General features: G+C 39.6%; 1 protein-coding gene across 4 annotated transcripts in view; it reads right to left on the bottom strand.

Moving 5' to 3' along the window:
• Window positions 1–26,811, bottom strand: part of LOC128572964 (zinc finger protein 99-like) — a 56,487-nt gene that overhangs the window by 9,474 nt on the left and 20,202 nt on the right. For 2 of the 4 annotated variants that reach the window (XM_053573128.1, XM_053573127.1), the window contains one exon: window positions 89–302. The exons of the other annotated variants lie outside the window; for them this stretch is intronic. The gene's annotated coding sequence lies outside the window, so the exon portion shown is untranslated. The remainder of the gene's footprint in view (window positions 1–88; window positions 303–26,811) is intronic. 4 annotated transcript variants of the gene reach the window in all.

The raw sequence follows: 26,811 nt of genomic DNA, 5'->3' as shown, positions 1-26,811 counted from the left end.
AGTAGAACGCCAGCCCTGGCCAAAAAATGCAGCAACAACAACAACAACAAAAGACATTTCTCAGGTTGAATGTGGTGGTGGTTCATACCTGTAAGCCAAGCCGAGAAGACTGCTTGAGTTCAGGAACTGGAGACCAGGCTTAGAAGGAGTGAGTCCCCATTTCTACTATATATAGAAAAATTAGCCAAGGACTGTGATGTGCACTTGTAGCCCCAGCTAGTCAGGAGGTTGATGCAGGAGGATCTCTTGAACCCAGGAGTTTGAGCATGCTGTGAGGTAGACTGATGCCATGACACTCTAGCCTAAGCAACAGAGTGAGAAAAAAAAAAGAGATTTCTCACAGTTGTGTATCTGGCAGCAGCCCTATACATCAGTTCCAGACCCTCTGAGCTGTAATCTGGTGTCAGAACTGGCCATCCAAGGACCTGTTGAGTGAGTGAGAACACTCACAGAGACCCAGCAGGAACCACACCCACCCACATTCATTGTTATCAGTGCTGCATTAGCGGAAACAACTGCTGTTCTTAGTCTCAGTACCAGTCACACTATTATCTTAAAAAATATTCAGCTTCCAGGGAAAAGCCAGGATCCACAATTATTTAATTCCTTCATAACAAGTCTGCCAACTATGAAAGCCATGTATACCCAGTCTTATGACTTGGCTTCAACCTTACCCAACTGTGACTTTAGAAAAACATCTCAACAGCCGAGGCACCCAATAGAAGGTGTTCCCTACGAAAACATGTTAATAATGACTGAGTGTAATGTTTGCTCCCTCAGACTCAGAGATAGAAACACAGAATACCCACAACATAAAGCATGGCGTACATATGATCACTAACAAAAGATACAAATAAAGCTCCAGCAATCATTTCCAAGGCTATAAAAATCTAAAAACAGGTTGGACAGAAAATTATCTCAGTGAGATACAAAAGAACAGAAATAACTAAAATAAAATAATGCACAAACAAAATGAGAATTTTAATAGAGAAATAGAAAAAATAAAAAAATAACAAAACAGAAGTGCTACAGCTGGCTCGCGCCTGTAGTTCAGTGGCTAGGGTGCCAGCCACATACACAGGAGCTGGCAGATTCAAACCCAGCCCGGGCCTGCCAAACAATGCCAACTAAAACAACAAAATAGCCAGGCGTTGTAGCGGGCACCTGTGGTCCCAGCTACTTGGGAGGCTGAGGCATGAGAATCGCGTAAGCCCAAGAGTTGGAGGTTGTTGTGAGCTATGACATCATGGCACTCTACCAAGGGCGACATAGTGAAGACTGTCACAAAAAAAAAAAAAAAAAAAAGTGCTCAGCTGAAGTACACAATGGCAAAACTAAAAACGGAATAGCTTTCATAACATATTCAATTATTCAGAATAAAAATCCAACAAATGCCAAGATAGGCCTCTTTCTTTTTTGAGACAGAGTCTTACAATGTGGCCTTCTGTAGAGTGCCATGCCACCACAGCTCACAAAACCTCAAAAGCTTGGGCTCAAGCGATTCATTTGCCTCAGCCTCCCAAGCAGCTAGGACTACAGGCACCTGCCACAATGCCCAGCTATTTTCTTGTTGCAGTTGGCATTGTTGTTTATCTGACCCTGCTGGACTACAACCCGTCATGTTCGGTACACGTGGCTGATGCTGTAACCACTGTGCTATGGGCAATGGGCACAAGTCAAAGATAGGCCAATTACAGAGAAAACAAGAGTAAAGATAAGACATGGATTAGAGAAATGAAGAAATATACACACTTTTGATTATCAGTGGAGGAATGAAATAAGGGCAGCACCTATGGCTCAAACGAGTAGGGCACTGGCCCCATATGCTGGAGGTGGTGGATTCAAACACAGCCCCAGCCAAAAACCGCAAAAAAAAAAAAAAAAAGTTCATTTAAAAATACAATGGCTTGGGTGGCGCCTGTGCCCCAGTGAGGAGGGCACCAGCCCCATATACCGAGGATGGTGGGTTCAAACCTGGCCCCAGCTAAACTGCAACAAAAACATAGCCAGGTGTTGTGGCAGGCACCTGTAGTCCCAGCTACTCGGGAGGCTAAGGCAAGAGAATCGCCTAAGCCAAAAAGCTGGAGGTTGCTGTGAGCTGTGATGCCACTGTACACTACTGAGAACAACAAAGCGAGATTATCTCAATAAAAATAAATGATTAAAAATAAAAATACAATGGCTTGATGGGGAACACACTGGAAGCTATCGGCCTGGGAAAGAAGTTTATGACGAAGACTTCCGAGGCAATCACAACAACAAAAGTAAACAAACAGGATTTAATGAAACTGAAAAACTTCAGTTAAGTACAGTTAAGGCGACAACAACAAAAGCAAACAGACAACCTACACATTGGGAAAGGATACTGGCATATTTTTTATTTTATTTTTTACTTATTTCCTTATTTATTTATTTATTTATTTGTAGAGACAGAGTCTCACTTCATGGCCCTCCATAGAGTGCCGTGGCATCAAACAGCTCACAGCAACCTCCAACTCCAGGGCTTAAGCGATTCTCCTGCCTCAGTCTCCTGAGCAGCTGCGACCACAGGCGCCCGCCACAACGCCCAGCCATTCTTTCGTTGCAGTTCAGCCGGGGCCGGGCTCGAACCCGCCACCCTCGGTATATAGGGCTGGCGCCCAACCAACTGAGCCACAGGCGCTGCCCCTATTTTTTTTTTTTTATTGTTGGGGATTCATTGAGGGTACAATAAGCCAGGTTACAACGATTGCAATTGTTAGGTAAAGTCCCTCTTGCAATCATGTCTTGCCCCCATAAAGTGTGACACACACCAAGGCCCAACCTTCCTCCCTCTATCCCTCTTTCTGCTTCTCCTCCCCACCATAACCTTAATTGTCATCAACTGTCCTCATATCAAAATTGAGTACATAGGATTCAGGCTTCTCCATTCTTGTGATGCTTTACTAAGAATAATATCTTCCACTTCCATCCAGGTTAATACGAAGGATGTAAAGTCTCCATTTTTTTAAATAGCTGAATAATATTCCATGGCATACATATACCACAGCTTGTTAATCCATTCCTGGGTGGGTGGTCATTTAGGCTGTTTCCACATTTTGGCGATTGTAAATTGAGCCGCAATAAACAGTCTAGTACAAGTGTCCTTATGATAAAAGGATTTTTTTCCTTCTGGGTAGATGCCCAGTAATGGGATTGCAGGATCAAATGGGAGGTCTAGCTTGAGTGCTTTGAGGTTTCTCCATACTTCCTTCCAGAAAGGTTGTACTAGTTTGGAGTCCCACCAGCAGTGTAAAAGTGTTCCCTTCTCTCCACATCCACGCCAGCATCTGCAGTTTTTTGAGATTTTGTGATGTGGGACATTCTCACTGGGGTTAGATGATATCTCAGGGTTGTTTTGATTTGCATTTCTCTAATATATTATAGAGATGACGAACATTTTTTCATGTGTTTGTTAGCCATTCATCTGTCATCTTTAGAGAAGGTTCTATTCATGTCTCTTGCCCATTGATATATGGAATCGTTGGCTTTTTTCATGTGGATTGAGTTCTCTATAGATCCTAGTTATCAAGCTTTTGTCTGATTGAAAATATGCAAATATCCTTTCCCATTGTGCAGCTTGTCTCTTTGCTTTGGTTATTATCTCCTTAGCTGTACAGAAGCTTTTCAGTTTAATGAAGTCCCATTCATTTATTTTTGTTGTTGTTGCAATGGCCATGGCAGTCTTCTTCATGAAGTCTTTCCCCAGGCCAGTATCTTCCAGTGTTTTTCCTATGCTTTCTTTGAGGACTTTTATTGTTTCATGCCTTAAATTTAAGTCATTTATCCATCTTGAATCAATTTCTATGAGTGGGGAAAGATGTGGGGCCAGTTTCAATCTTTTACATGTAGACATCCAGTTCTCCCAACACCATTTACTGAGTAGGGAGTCTTTCCCCCAAGGTATGTTCTTGTTTGCTTTATCGAAGATTAGGTGGTTGTAAGATGTTAGTTTCATTTCTTGGTGTTCAATTCGATTCCAAGTGTCTATGTCTCTGTTTTTGTGCCAGTACCATGCTGACTTGACCACTATGGCTTTGTAGTACAGACTAACATCTGCTATGCTGATGCCCCCAGCTTTATTTTTATTACTAAGAACTGCCTTAGCTATACGGTGTTTTTTCCGGTTCCATACAAAACGCAGAATCATTTTCTCCAAATCTTGAAAGTACGATGTGGGTATTTTGATAGGAATGGCATTGAATAGGTAGATTGCTTTCGGAAGTATAGACATTTTAACAATGTTGATTCTTCCCATCCATGAGCATGGTCTGTTCTTCCATTTGTTAATATCCTCTGCTATTTCCTTTCTGAGGATTTCATAATTTTCTTTATAGAGGTCCTTCACCTCCTTCGTTAGATATATTCCTAGGTATTTCATTTTCTTTGAGACTATAGTGAAGGGAGTTGTGTCCTTAATTAGCTTCTCATCTTGACTGTTATTGGTATATACAAAGGCTACTGACTTGTGGACATTGATTTATATATCCTGAAATATTATTGAATTTTTTGATGACTTCTAAGATTCTTGTGGTTGAGCCTTTGGGGTTCTCTAAGTATAAGATCATGTCATCAGCAAAGAGGGAGAGTTTGACCTCCTCTGCTCCCATTTGGATTCCCTTTATTTCCTTGTCTTGCCTAATTGTATTGGCTAGAACTTCCAGCACTATGTTGAATAGTAAAGGTGACAGAGGACAACCTTGTCTGGTTCCAGTTCTAAGAGGAAAAGCTTTGAGTTTTACCCCATTCAGTAAAATATTGGCTGTGGGTTTGTCATAGATAGCTTCAATCAGTTTTAGAAATGTGCCACCTATGCCTATACTCTTCAGTGTTGTAATTAGAAAAGGATGCTGGATTTTATCAAATGCTTTTTCTGCATCTATTGAGAGGATCATGTGATCTTTATTTTTGCCTCTGTTAATATGGTGGATAACGTTTATGGACTTGCGTACGTTAAACCAGCCTTGCATCCCTGGGATGAAGCCTACTTGATCATGATGTATGACTTTTTTGATGATAAGCTGTAATCTACTGGCTAGGATTTTGTTGAGAATTTTTGCATCAATATTCATAAGTAAGATTGGTCTGAAATTCTCCTTTTAGTTTGGGTCTTTTCCTGGTTTTGGTATCAGGGTGATGTTTGCTTCATAGAATGTGTTGGGGAAGATTCCTTCTTCCTCAGTTTTTTGGAATAATTTCTGAAGTACAGGAATAAGCTCTTCCTTGAAGGTTTGATAGAATTCTGGTGTGAAGCCATTTGGACCAGGGCATTTTTTGGTTGGAAGATTTTTATATTGTTTCTTTGATCTCAGTGCTTGAAATTGGTCTGTTCAGGAGCTCTATTTTTTCAGGGGTAAGTCTACGGAGAGGGTGTGATTCCGAATATTGATCCATTTCCTTCACATTGTCAAATTTCTGGGCATAGAGTTTCTGGTAGTATTCAGAGATGATCTCTTATATCTCTGTGGGATCAGTTGTTATTTCCCCTTTATCATTTCTGATTGAGGTTACTAGAGACTTTTCTATTTCTCGTTAGTCTGGCCAATGGTTTATCTATTTTATTTATTTTTTCAAAAAACCAACTTCTTGTTTCATCTATTTTATTTATTTTTTCAAAAAATCAACTTCTCATTTCATTAATTTTCTGAATGATTCTTTTGTTTTCAATTTCATTGATCTATGATTTGATTTTGGATATTTCTTTTCTTCTACTGAGTTTAGGCTTAGATTGTTCTTCTTTTTCCAATTCCATAAGATCGCTTGTGAGATTGTTGATGCGCTGTTTCTGTTTTTCGAATGTAGGCATCTAAAGCGATGAATTTTCCTCTCAAAACTGCTTTTGCAGTATCCCACAGGTTTTGGTAGCTTGTGTCTTCATTGTTGTTATGCTCAAGGAAGTTAATGATTTCCTGTTTTATTTCTTCCCGCACCCATCTGTTATTGAACAGATGATTAATTTCCATGCCTTTGTGTGGGGTTGAGCGTTTTTGTTAGAGTTGAGTTCCACCTTTAGTGCCTTATGGTCTGAGAAGATACAAGGTAAAATTTCAATTCTTTTGACTCTGTTGATATTTGTTTTGTGTCCCAGGATATGATCAATTTTGGAGAATGTTCCATGGGGTGATGAGAAGAATGTATATTCTTTATCTTTGGGATGGAGTGTTCTATATGCGTCTATCAAGCACAGTTGTTCTAGGGTCTCATTTAAATCTCTTATATCTTTGTTTAATTTCTGTTTAGAGGATCTGTCCAGCTCTGTAAGAGTAGTGTTAAAGTCCCCTGTTATTATGGTATTATCAGATATCACATTGCTCAGACTGAGTAAGATCTGTTTCAAGAATCTGGGAGCATTTACATTGGGTGCATAAATATTTAGAATTGAAACATCTTCTTGTATATTTCCCTTGACCAATATAAAGTGACCATCTTTGTCTTTTTTGACTTTAGTTGCTTTAAATCCACATGAATCTGAAAATAAGATTGCAACTCCTCTTTTCTTCTGAATGCCATTTGCCTGAAAAATTGTCTTCCAACCCTTGACTAGAGCTTTAATTTGTCTTTTGAAGCCAGGTGTGTTTCTTGCAGACAGCAAATGGATGGCTTATGTTTTTTAATCCAGTCAGCCAATCTATGTCTCTTCAGTGGGGAATTCCAGCCATTAACATTTATTGAGATAATTGATAAGTGTGGTAGTATTCTATTCGTCTTATTTTGTGAGAGTCCATTGCTTAGTTTTATCTTTTGCATCAGTGTGGAGGTTAGGTTCTGTCCTTCAATTACTGAGTTCTTACTTTGCTGCTGATCCATTGTGGTGGTCAGTGTGCAGAACAGGTTGAAGTATTTCCCGTAGAGCTGATCTTGTTGTGGCGAATTTCCTCAATGTTTGCATATGCGTAAATGATTTGATTTCTCCGTCAATTTTTAAGCTTAGCTTAGCAGGGTACAGAATTCTGGGCTGGAAATTGTTCTGTTTAAGTAGATTAAAGGTAGATGACCATTGTCTTCTTGCTTGGAAAGTTTCATTAGAGAAGTCTGCGGTCACTCTGATGGATTTGCCCCTGTAGTTCAACTGGCGCTTACTCCTGGCAGCTTGCAGAATCTTTTCTTTTGTCTTGACTTTGGACAGGTTCATCACAATGTGTCTTGGAGAAGCTCGGTTAGAGTTGAGGCCACCTGGGGTCCGATAGCCCTCTGAAAGCAGTGTGTCAGAATCTTTGGTGATATTGCGGAAATTTTCTTTTATAATATTCTCTAGTATGGCTTCCATTCCTCTGGGGCATTCTTCTTCCCCTTCTGGGATTCCTATAACTTGTATGTTGGAATGCTTCATAAAGTCCCATAATTCTGACAGTGAATGTTCTGCTTTCTCTCTCTTCTTTTCTGCCTCTTTTACTATCTGAGTTATCCCAAGAACTTTGTCTTCTACCTCTGAAATTCTTTCTTCTGCATGGTCTAACCTGTTGCAGATACTTTCCATTGCATCTTTAAGTTCCCTAATTGACTGTTTCAGTTCCTTCAGCTCTACTATATCCTTTTTATATTCTTCATATCGTTCATCTCTTATTTGATTCTGTTTTTGGATTTCCTTTTGGTTATTTTCCACTTTATTAGCAGTTTCCTTGATTGTTTCTATCATTTCTTTCATTGTTTTCATCATGTGTATTCTACATTCCCTTTCTGTCATTCCTAACCTTTCTTTATATGTGGAATCCTGTGCAGCAGCTACCTCATGGTCCCTTGGCGAGGTTGTTCTGGACTGGTTCTTCATGCTGCCTGGGGTTTTCTGCTGATTCTTCCTCATGAGTGATTTCTTTTATCTGTTTCCTTGCCCTAATTTTCCTTTCACTTCCTCTTGCTCTTTAAGTTCTCGTGCCTGTGGACTAAGGGTGAGATGAGTCCGTTTGGTAGAGGACCAGAAGGGTGAGAAGGTTGAAGAGCAAGAAAGTGATGAAGGAAAGGAGGACTAAGTGAAAAGGAAAAAAAAAAAATAGAGAAAGGAGAGGGGGTGGGAAAAGGAATATTGACAAAAAGAAGAGAGGCACAGAAAGAGGGAGACAGAACAATATAGGTGTACAGTAGGGTACTTTGACACAAACTTAAAAAAAACCACCTTCTGGGGGTGCCCAGTTGGGTGGTTCCCTTGAGGTCAGCAGCTCTTTGCTAACCTGATCAGACACAGTACCCCACCTCCACCAAGTAGATAGGAATGACAAAAATGCTATAAATCAAACCAAAACAAGCAAACAGAAAACTTTACGGGATAATATTGGGTGAAAAACCAAATAATAGCTGTAGAAACACTAGCAAAAATGAAGGTCTAGTTATTAAAAAAGGCAGCAATGGGAAATTATAATTAAACTAGAAAAATTGAGAAAGAAAAAATATCTGTACAGAGAAGGTTGAAATTAAAAAGCAAAACAACATCAACAACATCAAAATAAACACAAAAACAACCAAATAATAACAACAACAAAAAAACAACCAAAAACAAACAGTTTGTATATGTTGTAAAATATTGTCTGGGCAATACGTGGTCTTGTCGGGTATGAGATGTTAATCACAGTTCTGATACAACTGGAGGCTGCTGATTTCTCAAACCTCAGCAGGTAGACACCCTAAATCTCTCTTCAGCCTACTTAAAAGGCACTTTGAACTTGTCAACTTGCTGAGCAGAAGCTTTCCCAGGAAAGTGCTTGTTGCTGGAATCACTGCTGAAGTGGCTATCCACTTACCCAGTGTGCCAAAACTGGTCTCACTATGCCCCTGAGGGTTACGGCTACAAGGCGGCTCAGACCCCACCCTTAGGCTACTAGGTCGCTGGGTTTCCAGCTCCCAACTGATTCTAGCTCTGCGACCCTGAGGGCGGAGCTTGCCAGGGCAGATCGCTCACAGTGGCTCCCTGTAGCCCCCAGCCAAACACTATTAGCTCCGTCTGGCTCAGCGGCTCAGACTGGGGCCCTAGACAACCGCCAGAGTTCTCCGCATTCCCGCTCAGGCTCTCCCCAAGGCAGTTCAACTGAGTGCCACATCCAAAGACACCAAAACAGTTCACAGGTAAGGCGTTTCTGGTTTGCAGTCTCGCTGCTACTGAACTTTCAGTTGCGGGCGGGTTTAGACGGATTGAACACATGTGACCACTTGCCAGTTTTCCACTGTTTTAGTCCTCCTCTTGGGGTCCAGAAGTCTCTCGCTGACTCTCTGTATCCTCACAGGGGTGATGATAGGCAGATCCCACCAGCCAGAGATGCCTGGAGTCCTATCTCCCCGGACTTACGGTGCCCAGATGCAAGGAAGCTGTTACTCGGCCGCCATCTTGCTCTCCACCCCCCAGGATATTTGCATATTTTTATTCAGAAAAAAACCTTGATAACTAGGATCCACAGAGACCTCAAATTAATAAACATAAAAAGAGCCAACAATCCCTTAGATCACTGGGCAAGAGAGATGAATAGATCCTTCTCTAAAGAAGACAGACAAATGGCTAACAAACCTATGAAAAAATGCTCCGTCCCTAATTATTAAGAGAAATGCAAATCAAAACCACCCTGAGATATCATCTAACCCCAGTGAGAATGGCCCACATCACAAAATCTCAGTATCTCAAATTCTGCAGATGCTGGCGTGGATGTGGACAGAAGGGAACACTTTTACACTGCTGGTGGGACTGCAAACTAATATAATGTTTTTGGAAGGAAAAATGGAGAACCCTCAAAGAACTCAAGGTAAACCTCTCATTGGACTTGTAATCCCATTGCTGGGCATCTATCCAGAATAAAAAAATCCTTTTACCACAGGGACACTTGCACTAGACTGTTTATTGCAGTTCAATTTATAATCGCCAAAATGTGGAAACAGCCTAAGTGCCCACCAACCCAGGAATGGATTAACAAGCTGTCGTATATGTATACGACGGAATACCACTTGGCCATTAAAAAAGTTAGAGACTTTACATCTGTTGTATTAACATGGATGGATGTGGAACACATTCTTAGTAAAGCATCACAGAAATGGAGAAACGGCAATCCTATGTACTCAATTCTGATATGAGGACAATTAAGATCCTCTTACACGGTGCAGGGTGGGAGATGGGGAGAGCTGAGAAAGGGAAGGTGGTGAGAGTGGGTGGGGGGACAAGGTACACCTTTTAGGGGCAGGACACAATTATAAGAGGGTCCTTATCTAACAAAAGTAATCAATGTAACCTGGTTTTGTGTACCCTCAATGAATCCCAACAATTAAAAAAATATATATATAATGGTTTGAAAACTCCCAAACTTAGAAAAAACACATGGTCATCCAGTTTTATAAATCAAAATATGTGTCAGGCATGGTGCCTTCCACCTGTAATCCTAGCACTCTGGGAGGCCAAGTTGGAAGGATTGCTTAAGCTCAAAAGTTATAGAGCAGACCGGGCAAGAGTGAGACCCTCTCACTATAAAAAATAGAAAACATTAGCCAGGCATGGTGATACATGACTGTAGTCCTAGCTACGTGGTAGTAGGAGGGAAAGGGATCGCTTGATCCCAGGAATTCAAGGTTGGTGGGCTACAATGATGCCACAGCACTCTAACTATGGTAACAGGATGAGACTCGGTCTCGAAATAAATGAATAAATAAAATAAAAGGTAATAAAATAAAAATATCTAAAACAAGAACAAGCCAATAAAAATTGCCCAGGATACATTTTAATTTGAAAAATACAAAGACAAAGTGAGAGTCTTGAAAGGAGCAAGAGATAACAGAGTCATGAGCAGGTATTTTCAAAAGAAGAATTGCAGAAAATATCTTTAAAGTTCTAAAGGAAGCAAAAAGCCCTGAAAACTGAAAGACTAGATCTGACAAACCTATCCTTCAGAAATGAAGACAAGCTTAAGATGTTCCAACACATGGCTTGGCACCTGTAGCTCAGTGGCTAGGGCACCAGCCACGTACACTGGAGCTAGCGGGTTCAAATCCAGCCCAGGCCTGCCAAAGGACAACTACGACCAAAAAATAGCCAGGCGTTGTGGCAGGTGCCTGTAGTCCAAGCTACTCGGGAGGCTGAGGCAAGAGAATCACTTAAGCCCAAGAGTTTGAGGTTGCTGTAAGCTGTGATGTCACTCTACCAAGGGTGACATGGTGAGATTCTTATCTCAAAAAAAAAAAATAATAAAGAAGATATGGGTGACACCTGTGGCTCAAGGAGTAGGGTGTCAGCCCCATATACCAGGGGTGGTGGGTTTGAATCCAGCCTGGGCCCCCCAAACAACGATGATAACTACAACCAAAAAAAAAAAAAATCATAGGGCGTTGTGGCAGGCACCTGTAGTCCCAGCTACTTGGGCGGCTGAGGCAAGAGAATTGCTTAAGCCCAAGAGTTGGAGGTTGCTGTGAGCTGCGACAGGCTTGAGACTCTGTCTCAAAAAAAAAGAAAAAAGTTGGTTTCGAACTCGTGAGCTCAGGCAATCCACCCACCTCCGCCTCCCAGAATGCTAGGATTACAGGCATGAGCCACCACGCCTGGTCTAACTGTTATGATCTTAGGTTAGGATTTTATAAGTATGAAATGTACATAAGTCTGATAAACACTAGAAAAATAACTGTGGTACATACAGAAAAGAAAGAGGGAACATAATCTAAGCATATACCAATAGAAAACAAATCAAAAAAATTAAGAGAATACAGTATTGACAAAGAAATTATGAAATGAACAGAAAACACAAAATTTCAATAGAAAATCCTTACCTTACAAAGTCCTTATCCATAATTACAAATAAAGAAAGTAAATGAGGCCAGGCACTATGGCTCACGCCTGTAATCTGGGAGGCCAAGGCAGGTGGATTGCCTGAGCTCACAGGTTTGAGACCAGCCTGAGCAAAAGTGAGATCCCATCTCTAAAAATAGCTGGGCATTGTGGTGTGGTGGACGCCTGTAGTGCCAGCTACTTGGGAGGCTGCGGCAAGAGAATCACTTGAGCCCAAGAGTTTAAGATTGCTGTGAGATATGAAGCCAGGGTACTCTACCAAGGGTGAAAGAAACTGTCTCAAAAAAAGTGAAACTCTGTCTCAAAAAAAAAAAAAGGGGGGGGCAGGGGGCAAATTATCTAATGAAAAGACACTGCTATAGACTGTGACCTCTAAAATTTAATTGACAAATAATACAATTATAAAATGTGACCTTTAAAAACTGTTTAGGCCATGTGTGCAAAATGAAAAATTAAGGTTTTATTTTTTATTGTATAAGCATGTAAGTTATCATGAGCATAGTCCTGTTATTAAAAAAAAAAAAAAAAAAGCTCTATCTGGTGCATACCCTCTCCCCCTCAGTTCTATGGTCTTCCTTCATGTTATGTTACAGCAAAAAGGTCTTTTCCAGATGCCAGGACCGTGGTCTTGCCCTGCTCAGCCTCCAGACTTACAAGCCAAATAATCTTCTATTTTTTTAAATATATGCAAAAAAAATATTTTTTTTTTTTTTTTTTTGAGACAGAGCCTTAAGCTATCACCCTCAGTACAGTGCTGTGGCATCACAGCTTACAGCAACCTCCAACTCCTGGGCTCAAGCGATTCTCCTGCCTCTGCCTCCCAAGTACCTGGGACTACAGGCGCCTGCCACAACACCCGGGTATTTTTGGTTGTAGCCGTCATTGTTGTTTGGCGGGACAGGGCTGGATTCGAACCTGCCAGCTCTGGTGTATGTGGCTGGTGCGTCAGCCACTTGAGCCACAGTTTTATATATGCACAGTTTTATATATAATGCAGCATCACACTATGTAGGGCATTTACTCTTACACAGATACGTTTGAAAACTTAAGGCTACAAAACAACATAGAAAAATAAACAAGAATATATTCAACACTTACAAAAAGTGATATGGTAAAGAATATAAAGTGCTAATTTCCTTTCGACACTTCAACACTATTTGTTTTTCGGACAGCATTTCTGTTATCCTGGGTAGAGTGCCCTGGCATCAGAGCTCACAGCAACCTCAAACTCCTGAGCTGTAGCGATCCTCTTGCCTCAGCCTCCCAAGTAGCTGGGATTACAGGCGCCCACCACAACGTCGGGCTATTTTTGTTGTTGTTTTTTGTTTGTTTAGCAGGTCCAGGCTGGTGAGCTGGGGCCTGGTCGACGATGGGTGGAACAGTTAGCGGACCATCGGGCGGTTGGTCTTCATTCTACCACCAGACCAATGACTTCAGAAGAAACAACACACCACATTTGGAAGTGCCCACCACCCTTTGGGAAGATTTACTGGCCGGTTATTGAAGGCCTGTGTACATAATATGAAAAGGCTGCTCTCAACTTTCCCCCCAACCTTTTAAAAGAAAATGTTGGGCGGCGCCTGTGGCTCAAGGAGTAGGGCGCCGGTCCCATATGCCATTGGTGGTGGGTTCAAACCTAGCCCCGGCCAAAAACCAAAAAAAAAAAGAAAATGTTTGTTACATCTAGCCCCTCTAGATGTAAAGAGGTTGCCAATGTATAATAGAGTTAGAAGATAACATGTCTTGTAAATACCCATTTTTTTTTTAAATCATAGAAAAAAATGTCTTCTGGAAATGACTTTGAAATGGAATTATTAGACGACCTCTGCGATGCTTGTCCACATTTGCCGAGTGGGTTAGAGGACACAGAGCCAAAGACATTGAGAAGGAGGAGAAGATTCTACGCCAGATGGGTCATATTCCGAAGACATTTCATATTGCAACCATTGTTTTGTGTGTGCATTTTATTCCTCACTGCTGTATACATAGTTGACAAAACTTAAGTACTTTTTTGAAATATCTAGTCTTCCTAGATGTTCTGAAGTGCCTGATATATGTTAAAAGTAGTAGTAATGCTTTTTGTAAATATTTTTTTTAACATTCATATAAAATTCTTCTGGGGAATGGCTAAACCACCTCTTGAGTAGTATATGTTGTTTGTGCACGGGTTCAGGAAAAAAAAGAGAATGATGAACTTTATGCCAGTGCGCTTGCAGTGGGGCAAGATTAACCACTGTTCCTATGTCTTTGTATTTTGTCTTCCTTACCTATGTATATAGTATACATAAAAGACAAAGAAGTCCTAATTTACATCTAGTCTTTCTAGATGTTTAAAGAGGTTGCCAGTGCATGACAAAAGTAGAATTAGTAAACTGATGTATTTTGTACATTTTTGTTATAAGACTGTCTTCTGAAAGATTGTCTTCTGAAAATTTGAACTTTATAGCCCACTGGGTTGGTGGAAGAGGGAAGGGTTGTAGGCCAGAATGTTCCATATTTCAAAGACACTTTCAAATTATACCTTTTGTTACATAAGTGTGCAGTTTAAGACTGCTGTGTATATAGTGAACAAATCCTTACCTGAAACATTTAGTCTACCTAGATGTTTCGAAGTGCCCATCGTATGTTAACGTAGAGGTAGTAAAATATCACTTTGTAAATATCTTTGCTAAAACGCACAGGAAATAATGTTTTTTAGAAATAGAATTGTCAAACCACCTCTGTGAGCAGTATAGTACCATCTATACTTGTTCAATGGTTTGGAGAAGATGGGAGGGAAAGAATTGCAAAAGGTAATATGCTCATGTGCTCGTGCTTGGACATTTTCAGATACCACTTTGTTTTGTGCATTTTGTTTTGCTATGTATATAGTATGTATAATGGACAGATGATTTTTAGGTTTGCAATATCTATCTCTAGATGTTAAAGTGTTTGCCATGTATGACAAAGTACTTAGTAAAATTAGCACATTTTGTATGCTTTGTGCTGAAGTTCATAGGAAAGCTTGTCCTCTGCAAATGACTTTTGGATATGAATTTGTTCAATCATTTCTATGCATTATACGTGCCCGTACTTGTCATTGAATTGAAGGCACAGAGAAGGAAATAAGTAGGGAATGGTTCAAAGTCAAATGGTCATATACCTCAGATTATATACATTGTTGTGTGCAATTTTATTTAACAGTGCTGTGTAATGTCTGTGAGGAGTGACCCCTGTTAATCCACTTCTTGGAGTTAGACCTATTCCTATATTTAGTCACTGGAGCTGGGGAAGAAGAGGAAAGGTGAAGGGAAGGGCTCTTTGCTAGTATCTCCATATCTAGAAGACAGTTTTAGATTATAGCCATAGGTCTGTATGTGCATTTTTAGTAAAGTATCTGTGTTTGTTGTGGACAAAGTTCATTATTTTGCAACATCAAAGCTTTGGAGATGTCCTGAGGTGACCTTGTATGATAAAAAGTAAAACTAGTAAATTAGCCATTTTGTGAATCTCTTTTTGTTATAATTGATAGAAGAGATGCATCTTGGACATGGACTTGTTAAACCACCTCTGAGCTGTGACAGGCTGGCAGCAGAGGGGCAGAAGGAAGCATGATAGGAGAGGTGTGTGTAGGTGTGTTCACATTACATTTTGACGGTAGCCACCGATGCATGTGCATCCCTTATTTTTATACTATAAAAATATATATATTAAGTAATTCAATGGAAACATATCTTGCTAATATTTTAATGGTATACATCTGATAATTATAAACATTATACTTAGTGTACTTTTCCTTTATGTTTCATTTTAAAGTGAGCATTAAGGGAATGCAGTAAATTTTTTTTTGGAATGCAGTATCTTAATTGGAACTCTGCCAGTACTTGTATCTAGAGGCTTGTTGCCATTTTTGTCTTCTATGAAATTTTCGTCCCAAGAAAGGCAGGATTACACTTTGTCCTAACAGATTGAGTTGGTGTAGTGCATTCTTGGTTATCAAAATACTCATAGAGCATTGAGATTTTGGATTGGTAAATATTCATGATGTGTGAAAAAGCATGATACATAATGTGCAATCTCAATCCCAGAAAATTGGGTATTGTGTATGTACACTTGGGATCTAGAAGGACGTGTCAAACTATAAACTGCTTGTGATTGTGGATGACTTTGTTATTTGCTTCTTGTGTTTTTCAGTTTCCTATACTGCATCCATTAACTTAAAAAAAATAAAGGTTATTGTAAAAAAATAATAAATAAAATAATTGATAACTGCAACAAAAAAATAGCTGGGTCTTATATCAGGCATCTGTAGTCCCAGCTACTTGGGAGGCTGAGGCCAGAGAATCACTTGAGCCCAAGAGTTTGAAGTTGCTGTGAGCTGTGACGCCACAGGCACCCTACCCAGAGTAACATAGTGAGACTCTCTCAAAAAAAAAAAAAAAAAAAAAAAAGAAAAGAAAAAAGTTTTTAATATAACCTAACTTTAATCTTCAAGCAACTAAAACAGAAAGAATAATATAAGCCCAATATTAGCATATCAAAGGAAATAATAAAGATATGAGCAAAAAATTAAATAAAAACTAGAAGGACAAAAGGAAAGATCAAAGTAATAAATTGCTCAGATTTTTTGTTTTTTTTTTAGAAAAGAGAATGGAAATACTTTTGGGGCTAGTTTTGTTTGTTTGTTTTGTTTTGTTTTGTTTTGTTTTTGAGACATAGTCTCAGTATGTTGCCCTCGGTAGAGTGCGGTGGTGTCACAGCTCACAGCAACCTCAAACTCTTGGGTTTAAGCAATTCTCTCGCCTCAGCCTCCCAAGTAGCTGGACTACAGGCACATGCCACAATGCCTGGGCCTGGGCTGGGTTCAAACGTCCCAGCTCTGGTGTATGTGCTGGTACCCTTGCCACTGAGCTACAGGTCCTGAGCCCACTTTTGGCTAGATTAACCAAGAGAAAAACAAGACAAGAGTGAAGAAAATTATAAATAAAAGAGAAGACATCAGAACTGATATCACAAAAATACACAGTATGAGATAATACTGTGAATAATTATGACAACAAATTTAATAAATTAGAAGAAATAAAATCCTCAAAACAACAATCCACCAACACTAAATTATACAGAAGTAGAAATACTAAATGGACTAATACTGAGGAAAAACCTTGAAGCAGGGATAAAAATCTTCCAACAAAGTAAAGCACAAAACAGATGACTTCTTCACAGGCAAACTCTATCAAGCATTTAAAGAGGAAATACTCTAGTTCCTAAACTAAAAAAAAAAAAAAAAATGAAGAGACACTTCCAAACTTATGTTATGAGGTCATCATTACCCTCACACTGAAAAGTCATAGAAAGGCAGTAGAAGAAAGAAAACCACAAACCATTACCTCTGTCGAAAGTATAAGCAAAAATGTTCAGCAAAGTACTAGAAATGAAATTCATCAACATACTTAAAAGATTATACACCATGAATAAGCAGAATTTATACTTGACATGCAAGGATGTTTAACATACAAAACCCAAAACAAGACATACTACAAAGCCAGTAAAAATGCAAACCATGTGATCATCTCAATAGACTTACCAAAAGCATTTGACAAAATTCAATATACTTTCATAGTATAACATTGAAATGCTATACATACAAAGATATGCATCTCAACATAGTAAAGGTCATATATTAAAAGCCTCCTTTGCTGTATTGGAACAGCAGCTGCTGTAGGCACAGGAGCCACAGCATGAGCATCATGGGCCAACAGTCTTTGGCTACAGAAGCAGCACAAGGCTTGATAAAAACTAGTGATACTGCCAGGCGTGGCGGCTCATGCCTGTAATCCTAGCACTCTGGAAGGCTGAGGCAGGGGGATTGCTTGAGCTCACGAGTTCAAAACCAGCCTAAGCAAAAGTGAGACCCCTGTCTCTAATAAAAATAGAAAAACTGAGGCAAGAGGATCGCTTGAGCCTAAGAAGTTGTAGGTTACTGCAAGCTAGGACACAACAGCACTCTACTGAGGGTGACAGCTTAAGACTGTCTCAAAAAAACAAACAAAAAAATAGCCATACCCTTGCCCACTCACAGGAACACTTAGATTCCCTGCCAAAGGTCACCTTACCAAAATAGCCATACCCTTGCCCACTCACAGGAACACTTAAGATTCCCTGCCAAAGGTCACCTTACCAAATGGGCAGGCCCTTAATCCTCTAACTGTATCAGAAGGGGCACCTACTTGGTCTTAAAGGAGCAGTGCTGCTTCTATGTTAACAAGTCAGGACAGGGCGGCGCCTATGGCTCAAGGAGTAGGGTGCTGGTCCCATATGCTGGAGGTGGCGGGTTCAAACCCAGCCCCAGCCAAAACCACACAAAAAAAAAACAAGTCAGGACAGATTCAGGATAGTATCAGCACCATCCTGGAGTCTGCCTCCAATCTCCAGACATGAGAGGCGAGACCTCTAGGCCTTGGTGGACGTCTGAAATAATTTCCTTAGTCACCTTGTTGCTTTGGATTCTGGGAATTTTTATATTGAGACTGATCCTCATAAATGTTTAAGTAAACTTATTTCATTTATCTAGAAGCCATCAAGCTACAAATGATCCTACATTCTCTACCAGTCTCAGTGCCCACTTCCTCTTTACACCTACTACTACAATCAGCTAGTCAGGGTATATACCAAAGTTCCCTAGAGAGCCTGCAAGAGGGCCCTCCCACCCCAATAAAAATCTTTGACTCCTGTCAGCAGGAACTAGCTAGATGATTCTCTCAGCAGGAAGCAGCCAGGTGAATTGATACCCCCCCCCCCAATGATTTGGGCCTCTAAAATAGAGGATGAGAAATGTTAGGTAGTAAGTTACAAAACAGCTCTCCTAGGAAATAAGGACAAGAGCAGGGGTTCCTGGTCCCTATCGTGGTACCACCCTCTGTAATTATGTCCCAAGGAATTGCTCACACCTGGGAGGAGTGATCACCCTCCCAATCTACCAGTCAAAACTTAGTGTGCCAACTGCAAATGGATGTAGACTCCAGCCCAGAGATTTTCAACCACTGCACCACAGCACACTGGTATGCCATGAGAGGATCGCAGGTATGCCACGAAAAATTTTAAAGATTATAAATTAAATTACTTCTGAAAGGAGTTCAAAGCATAGTAAATACATTCTTTTTACCTTTTTTTTTCCTCCACACAATTTAAGTTCCTATGGAAGTTCAAGTGTGCTATGAGATAAAAAAGGTTAAAAACACTGCTCTAGCCTGGTAACAGGTACAATGGAGTCTTAAAGCTGACCCAGAACAGCCTTAAGACTAATTATAATACAGTCCACACCCCTTCTTTCAGCTCTTAGAGAGGCTCATGGTAGGCCTGCATGCACGGTAAGACTGATTCCAAGGTAACCTCTAAACCACAAGGTAAGCCTGACATAGGTGGCATAAAATAGAACGGCTGGCCATAACCCTTGCCTCTCTGCCTACTTGTCCTGACAGTAGAGGCCTGTTTGCTGTCTATGGTGAATGTATCTTGCTTTGTATACTTTTTTACTCTGTAAGCCTATCTTTCTCTTCCTCAATAAATTTAAGATTCATGCTTGTCTTAAAAACAAAAACCAAAAAACAACAGTATGTGTTCAAGTCAGAGAAAAACTCAATTAACTTTATGAATCGTGGGGAAGGTGTTAGGTAAATTCCCACCCAATGGGTAACCTTGCAAGGGTATATTGCACACTTCATGGGTGAAGGACACACCTACAACCCAGAAGGTAACCTTACAAAAACAATCTATGTAAGCTAATAGTATGTAACCCCATGTTTAACTGAAATTGAAAAATAATTTTAATACTCAATTTAATAAAGTGAAAGATCTGTTTAGTACAATGTAACATTAATCAATGCAATGAAAGAAGATTCAAATAAATGAAAAAATCCACTGTTCATACATTTAAGTAATTAATATAAAATGACCATACTTCATAAACCAATCTGCAATTTCCATTTAATTCCTATTAAAATTCTAATAGTATTTTTCACAAAACTAGTAAAGAATTCATAAATTTCTATGAAATCACAAATGACCTCGAATAGTCAAAAAATTCTTGAGAGAATAAAGTTGGAATCTTCATGTGAGAGTCATCTGGCCACACTGAAGCCTTCTTTTTTTTTTTTTTTTTTTATTTATTTTTTTAATTTGGCGGGGCTGGGTTTGAACCCGCCACCTCCGGCATATGGGACCAGCGCCCTACCCGCTGAGCCACAGGCGCCGCCCACTGAAGCCTTCTTAACTCAGGTTTTACAACTTGGGAGTGTAAGTGAGGTTTAATGCTGTTTCTCTCGACATTGTTTTTGCCTGCAATTCTACACAAGATGATTAGTGTCTCTGTACCTACTGCCCCATAAGGTTCAGTTCCATAAGTCCCAGGCAATGTGGTGCCTAGTTAACTGGAGGTGGCATGTTGTGGTCTGAGGGTGCCTGACCAAGTAAGAATGGAGAGTTAAACAAGAGACCACCTTGAGTTAAGTTGGGATTGGGTATAAGAGCCATCCTGACTGAGTGGACAGAGGGTGCGTAAATACAGGAATAGATTTGTTTTATATTGGCAAGTGGTTTCCACTGCACCTCCTAGTTGTTGGAGCTTTCTCTTGTCTGTTATTAAAGTGTTTGCTTTGCATGACATGTTGTCCAGTTCTTTGTGTGATATCATCAAGAACTCACTGACATTTCCCTTTCATTTATACTTCTTGATTTTAAGTTACTATAAAGCAATACTAACCATGAGTATGGTACTGACCTTACAGAAGGAAACAGAACAAAAGAAAAGAATAGAGAAAACAGAAATAAACTCGCTTATATATTCAACTAGTTTTTGACAAAGACATCAATCAAGATATGTGAAGGAGAAAGCATAAACTCATCAACAAAAGATAATAAAAAGTGGCTATCTCTGTGTACAAAAATAAAATTGAACTTGCATACTATATACAGAAATAAACTCAAAATACATAAACATTAAATGTAATACCAGAAACTATAGAAGTTATGTGAGAAAGCACAAGGAACAATCTCTTCAACATTAACTTTACATATCACACGAAAAAATTACAACCAACAAAACCAAAAACAAGTTAAGCCTATATCAAACTAAAAAGTACTTATACAAAAAAGGAAACAAAAGGCTGAGGCAGGTGGATCGGCTGGCCTCATGAATTCAAGACCAGCCTGAGCAAGAGTGAGACCCTGCCTCTAAAAATAGTCGGGCATTGTGGCAGATGACTGTAGTCCCAGCTAGTCAGGAGGCTGAGGGCAGGGGCTCACTTGAGCCCAAGAGTTTGATACTATGACACTCTACCAAGGGTGAGAAAGTGACACTGTGCCTCAAAAAAAAAAAAACAAACCAAACAAACAAAAAACCACATAAAAGAGCAACTAAAGGATTGGGAAAATATACATCTGATGAATGTAATATTTATAATATATGAGGACCTCAGACAACAAGAACAAAAAGTTTAATCCGACTCAAAATATACAAAGGTGCAAAGGACCTCAGTAGATATTTCTCCAAAGACATAAGAGTGATAAACCAAGAGGTTTATCAAAAGACATTCAGCATCCATTATTCATCAAGAAAATGAGAAAGGGGGCGGCGCCTGTGGCTTAAGGAGTAGGGCGCCGGTCCCATATGCCGGAGGTGGTGGGTTCAAACTTAGCCCCGGCCAAAAAAAAAATGAGAAAGCACAATATCTCACCACAATGAGATATTGTTGGGCCTAGTGGGCCTAGGCTAAGACAGAAAAGTGTCAGGCCTAGACTATAATGGAACAATACCAGTTAACTCCTGGCAAATTTCCGGACTGCAAGCTTTCAAAAAAAAAAAAAAAAAAAAAAAAGAAAGAAAGAAAAGAAGTAAGTCTAGTTTACTACTCCCAAGATAGACGGGAAAGTACTAATTAATTTCTTGCTTCTAGTTTACTACAAATTTCTTGCTTGGCCAACACCCTGGGAATCAGACCAGGAAGTACCAACTGTTCCTGGACTGACTTAAACAATACCAGGTGGGGAAAGTACTGAAACTGATATGTATGGGGGGAAAGTAATGAAACTAAGATGTACAGAGAAAATATTAAAACAAAAATGTATGGCTAACTAACAGCAAAATTCTGCTTCTATATAATGCTTGCTTGCTATACTACCTGGTATAGCCTGCATGCCAACCAGGATGCAGAACAAGCCTTAAAAACTCGACCCCTTAAGCACGAAGGGCTGCTTTCAGAAACCTCACGTTGGGACACTGCTCATGTTGGCCAGCTCTTCAATAAAGGGACTCTGCTGTGAATTCAGCTTGTTTGGCAGTGTGGTCTTTGTGGAACTCCTGGGCACAACAATATCACTTTACTGTTATAATGACTATTATAAAATGTCTAGAGCTAATATATATCAGCAAAGAAGAGGAGAAAGGAACCTCTTGTACAAGGTCAACGGGAATGTAAATTGATCCAGCCTTTAGAGAGAACAGAATGGATACTCCTCGTATATTAAAAAACAAAGAAGTACCAATATTGAACAACAACAAAAAAACACAAATGTTCCATTCAGTTCTTTCATTTCACTTCTGGGTATATATCCAAAGGAAATGAAATCAGTAACACAACTAGAAATCTGCTCATATATGTACAGCAGATTATTCACGTTATATAAAATTGTCCAGCCATACAAAAAAGGGCAACTCTGCCATTTGTGACAACATGGACAGATGAACACGGTGGAAATTAGGGTAACTGATATATAATAAAGAAATACAACTACTGTATAATATGAGCTATTTATGGAACCTAAAAAAGTAGAGATTATAGAAGTTGAGAATAGAATTGTGTTTGCCAACAGTGGAGGTAATAAAAATGGGGAGATATTTGTCAAAGAATATAACCTTTCATTTACATGATGAATAAACTCAGGGGATATTATGTACAGCAATGTGAATGTACTTAGCAGTACTATATGGAACATTTGAGATGAAGTAATACTATCAGCTAGAATAAGAGAATGGAATTTAAGTGTTCTCACACTCCAAAATCTGGCAATTATGTGAGATGATGGATTGTGTTAATCACTACACAACATATACACATATCAAATCATAAAAATATACACCTAAAAAGCATTAAATTTATATTTGTAAAAATTTCACATCAGTGGATAAGAAGGAACAAACAAGTAAACTAGACACATACTGAGTAATCTGCACACTCAACCAAACACAATCATAAACTGTTAAGTACTAAAACAAAAAATAACAGTTAAAATGATACTGTGTTCTAGACGATATTCTAAGCTCCTGTAGACCATTTTTAAGTTGAGAACTCTACATGTAAAGCAGTGTAGCACTAAACTATTTCACACATGTGGAAATTGTGCATATAGAGTTCAATGTCTCATCTTAGTTCAGGCTAGGAAAAAGACACTAGCGTAAGTGCATGATCAGAGGTTTATTTTTTTATTTTGTTGTTGGGGATTCATTGAGGGTACACAGAAGCAGGTTACATTGGTTGTTTTGTTAGATAAGGACCCTGTTATATTTGTGTGCCGCCCCCAAAAGGTGAACCTTATCCTTTAACCCCCCACGCCCTCCCTCCTCTTTCTTAGCTCTTCCCATCCCCTACCTCCCAAATGTGTGCTAGGACCTTAATTGTCCTCATATCAGAATTGAGTACATAGGATTCTTATTTCTCATAGGATGCTTATTTCTCAAAGCATCCTGTGATGCTTTACTAAGAATAATGTGTTTCACATCCATCCAGGTTAATACAAAGGATATGAAGTCTCCGTCTTTTTTAGTGGCTGAGTAGTATTCCATGGTAAACAAATACCACATTGCAGGGTCAAATGGGAGGTCTACCTTGAGTTCTTTGAGGGTTCTCCACACTGCCTTTTTTAAAATCCTCAAAGAAAGTGTGGGGAAAACACTGGAAGCCATTGGCCTGGGGAAGGACTTTATGAAAAGACTCCCATGGCAATTGCAACAACAACAAAAATAAACAAATGGGACTTAATGAAACTGAAAAGCATCTGTACAGTTAAGGCAACAACAACCAAAGCAAACAGACAACCTACGCATTGGGAAAGGATATTTGCATATTTTGATTCAGACAAAAGCTTGATAACAAAGATCTACGGAGAACTCAAAGTAATAAACATTAAAAAAAGCCAACAATCCCTTAGATCACTGGGCAAGAGAGATGATAGAACCTTCTCTAAAGAAGACAGACAAATCAGGCAGCACCTGTGGCTCAGTGGGTAGGGTGCCGGCACCATATACCTATGACAGCAGGTTCGAACCCAGCCCCAGCCAAACTGCAAACAAAAAATAGCTGGCCATTTTGGCAGACACCTGTAGTCCCAGCTACTCGGGAGGCTGAGGCAAGAGAATCGCCTAAGCCCAAGAGTTGAAGGTTGCTGTGAGGTGTGACACCACAAGCACTCTACCTAGGGTGATAAAATGAGACTCTGTCTCTTAAAAAAAAAAAAAAAGACAGACTTATAAACATATGAAAAAATGCCCATCATCCCTTATAATTAGAGAAATGCAAATCAAAACCACCCTGAAATATCATCTAACCCCAGTGAAAATCGCCCACATCACAAAGTCTCATAATTGCAGATGCCAGTGTGCATGTGGAGAGAAGGAAACAGTTTTATACTGCTGGTGGGACTGCAAACTAATATAACTTTTTTTTGTTTGTTTGTTTTTATTCTTTTTTGAGACAGAGTCTCACTATGTTGCCCTCAGTAAAGTGCTATGCTGTCACAGCTCACAACAACCTCAAACTCTTGTTGGTTTATTTTTTTTTTGAGACAAAGTCTCACTTTATCGTACTCAGTAGTGCCGTGGCGTCACAGCCCACAGCAATTTCCAGTTCTTGGGCTTAGGCGATTCTCTTGCCTTAGACTCCCAAGTAGCTGGGACTACAGGTGCCCACCACAACGCCCGACTATTTTTTGTTGCAGTTTGGCTGGAGCTGGGTTCAAACCCGCCACCCTCGGTATATGGGGCTGGTGCCCTACTCACTGAGCCACAAACGCCACCCACAACCTCAAACTCTTGGTTCAAGCGATGCTCTTGCCTCAGCCTCCTAAGTAGCTGGGACTACAGGTACCCGCCACAACACCTGGTTATTTTTTGTTGCAGCTGTCATAGTTGTCTAGCAGGCCCAGGCCGGGTTTGAACCCACCAGTCTCCGTGTATGTGGCTGGCTCCATAACCACTGTGCTACGGCCAACGAGCCATGTTAAAAAATTAATTACGTAAGGCCGACACTGTAGCTCATGACCCTAATCCTAGCACTCTTGGAGGCCCAGGTAGATGGATTGCCTGAACTCAGGAGTTCGAGACCAGCCAGAGCTAAAGTGAGACCCAGTCTCTAAAAATAGCTGGGTATTGTAGAAAGCACCTATACTCTCAGCTACTTTGGAGGCTGAGGAAAAAGGATCATTTGATCCCAAGAGTTTGAGGTTGCTATGAGCTATGACTCCATGACACTCTACCAAGGGCTACAAAGTGAACTCTGTATTAAAAAAAATATCGAATCAAATATGTAAAATGTTATTATATACATACATATATATGTGTATATATATATATAATACGTATGTGTATATATATATACACATACATATATATACATATGTATATATGTGTGCACATACATATATATACATATATGTGTATATATACACATACATATATACATATATATGTATGTATGTATATATATATATATATATACATATATTTTTTTTTGAGACAGAATCTCACTTCTTTTTTTGAGACAGAATATCACTTTGTCCCCCTCAGTAGAGTACCATAGCATCATAGCTCACAGTAACTTCAAAGTCTTCAGCTCAAGCGATTCTCTTGCCTCAGCCTCCCAAGTAGCTAAGATTACAGGTGCCTGCCACAAAACTTGGCTATTTTTAGAGATGAGGTCTTCAATTCCTGAGCTCCGGCAATCTACCTGCCTCTGTACCCAGAGTAGTCATTTAATATTTAATTAAAGGGAGGGTCTTTGTGCTTTGAAGAAATTACAGAGCCTCAATTTCTATTGAACCACCTTTGAAACCTGAATAGGACTGAAAATTAATAAAACAGAAAATATTTGACACACATCTATAGTGTTCCTGCGACTTCTGAATAAATATCACAATGTGACCTCTATGCTTAACATACTTTTGGCATGAGACAAAACCAGAACTTAAAAATAGCTTCACATAGGCTGGGTATCGTGGCTCACACCTATAATTCTAGCACTCTAGGAGACTGAGGCAAGTGGATCACTTGACCTCATTAGTTCAAGACCAGCATGAGCAACAGTGAGATCCTGTCTCTACTAACAAATGAAAAACTGAAGCAAGAGGATCACTTGAGCTCAAGAGTTTGAGTTTGATGCCACAGCACTCTACCAAGGTGACAAAGGGAAACTCTGTCTCAAAAAAAAAAAATTAAAAAATATATATACACATACATATAGCTTTATAAAGAAGTAGGCAGAAATAGGCAAAGTTTTTCCCAGGACCCACAAAGACATGGAGAAGTAGACCATAACCCTCACAGGCCAAAGGGAGAACTTTGGCTTTCACTGTGAATTTGATGGAAGATCACTGAAGGAGAATCAGACAATAATATTTTCCACAATCTTAAGGAGAATCAATTCTCAAGTAATTTAAGAGCATGAAAAAGATGTTCTTCTATGATAACAAAAGAAATAAACTTAGGCTTCTCAAAAATTACTTTCCCTGTGCCAGAGGTTCTAAATCTACATGTTAAGATCTGGCTTTTTTCTTGACATTTCAATCTATCACCTTTGTCATTTGCTTCATTCTTTTCCTCCTACTGTGTTTCCTCTCTATTTATATTTGTTTCAAAATGGGGCAGCAGGTCCAGATTAAAGACAACAAGTTCTATTTTATTAGAAAAAGTCACAAGAATTTTGCTTGGGGTTCTTCAATTTTTAACTTTTTATTGAACTCAGTAGAGGAAAAATTACAGAATGTTCAAAAAAATTATTGTTCAATTTACTAATTTGACAGTCCTG

This window comes from Nycticebus coucang, chromosome 20 (assembly GCF_027406575.1).
Source record: "Nycticebus coucang isolate mNycCou1 chromosome 20, mNycCou1.pri, whole genome shotgun sequence".
NCBI lineage: Eukaryota > Metazoa > Chordata > Mammalia > Primates > Lorisidae > Nycticebus > Nycticebus coucang.
Note: the sequence above shows the minus strand (reverse complement) of the source record. Positions and strands in the feature narration are given on the sequence as shown.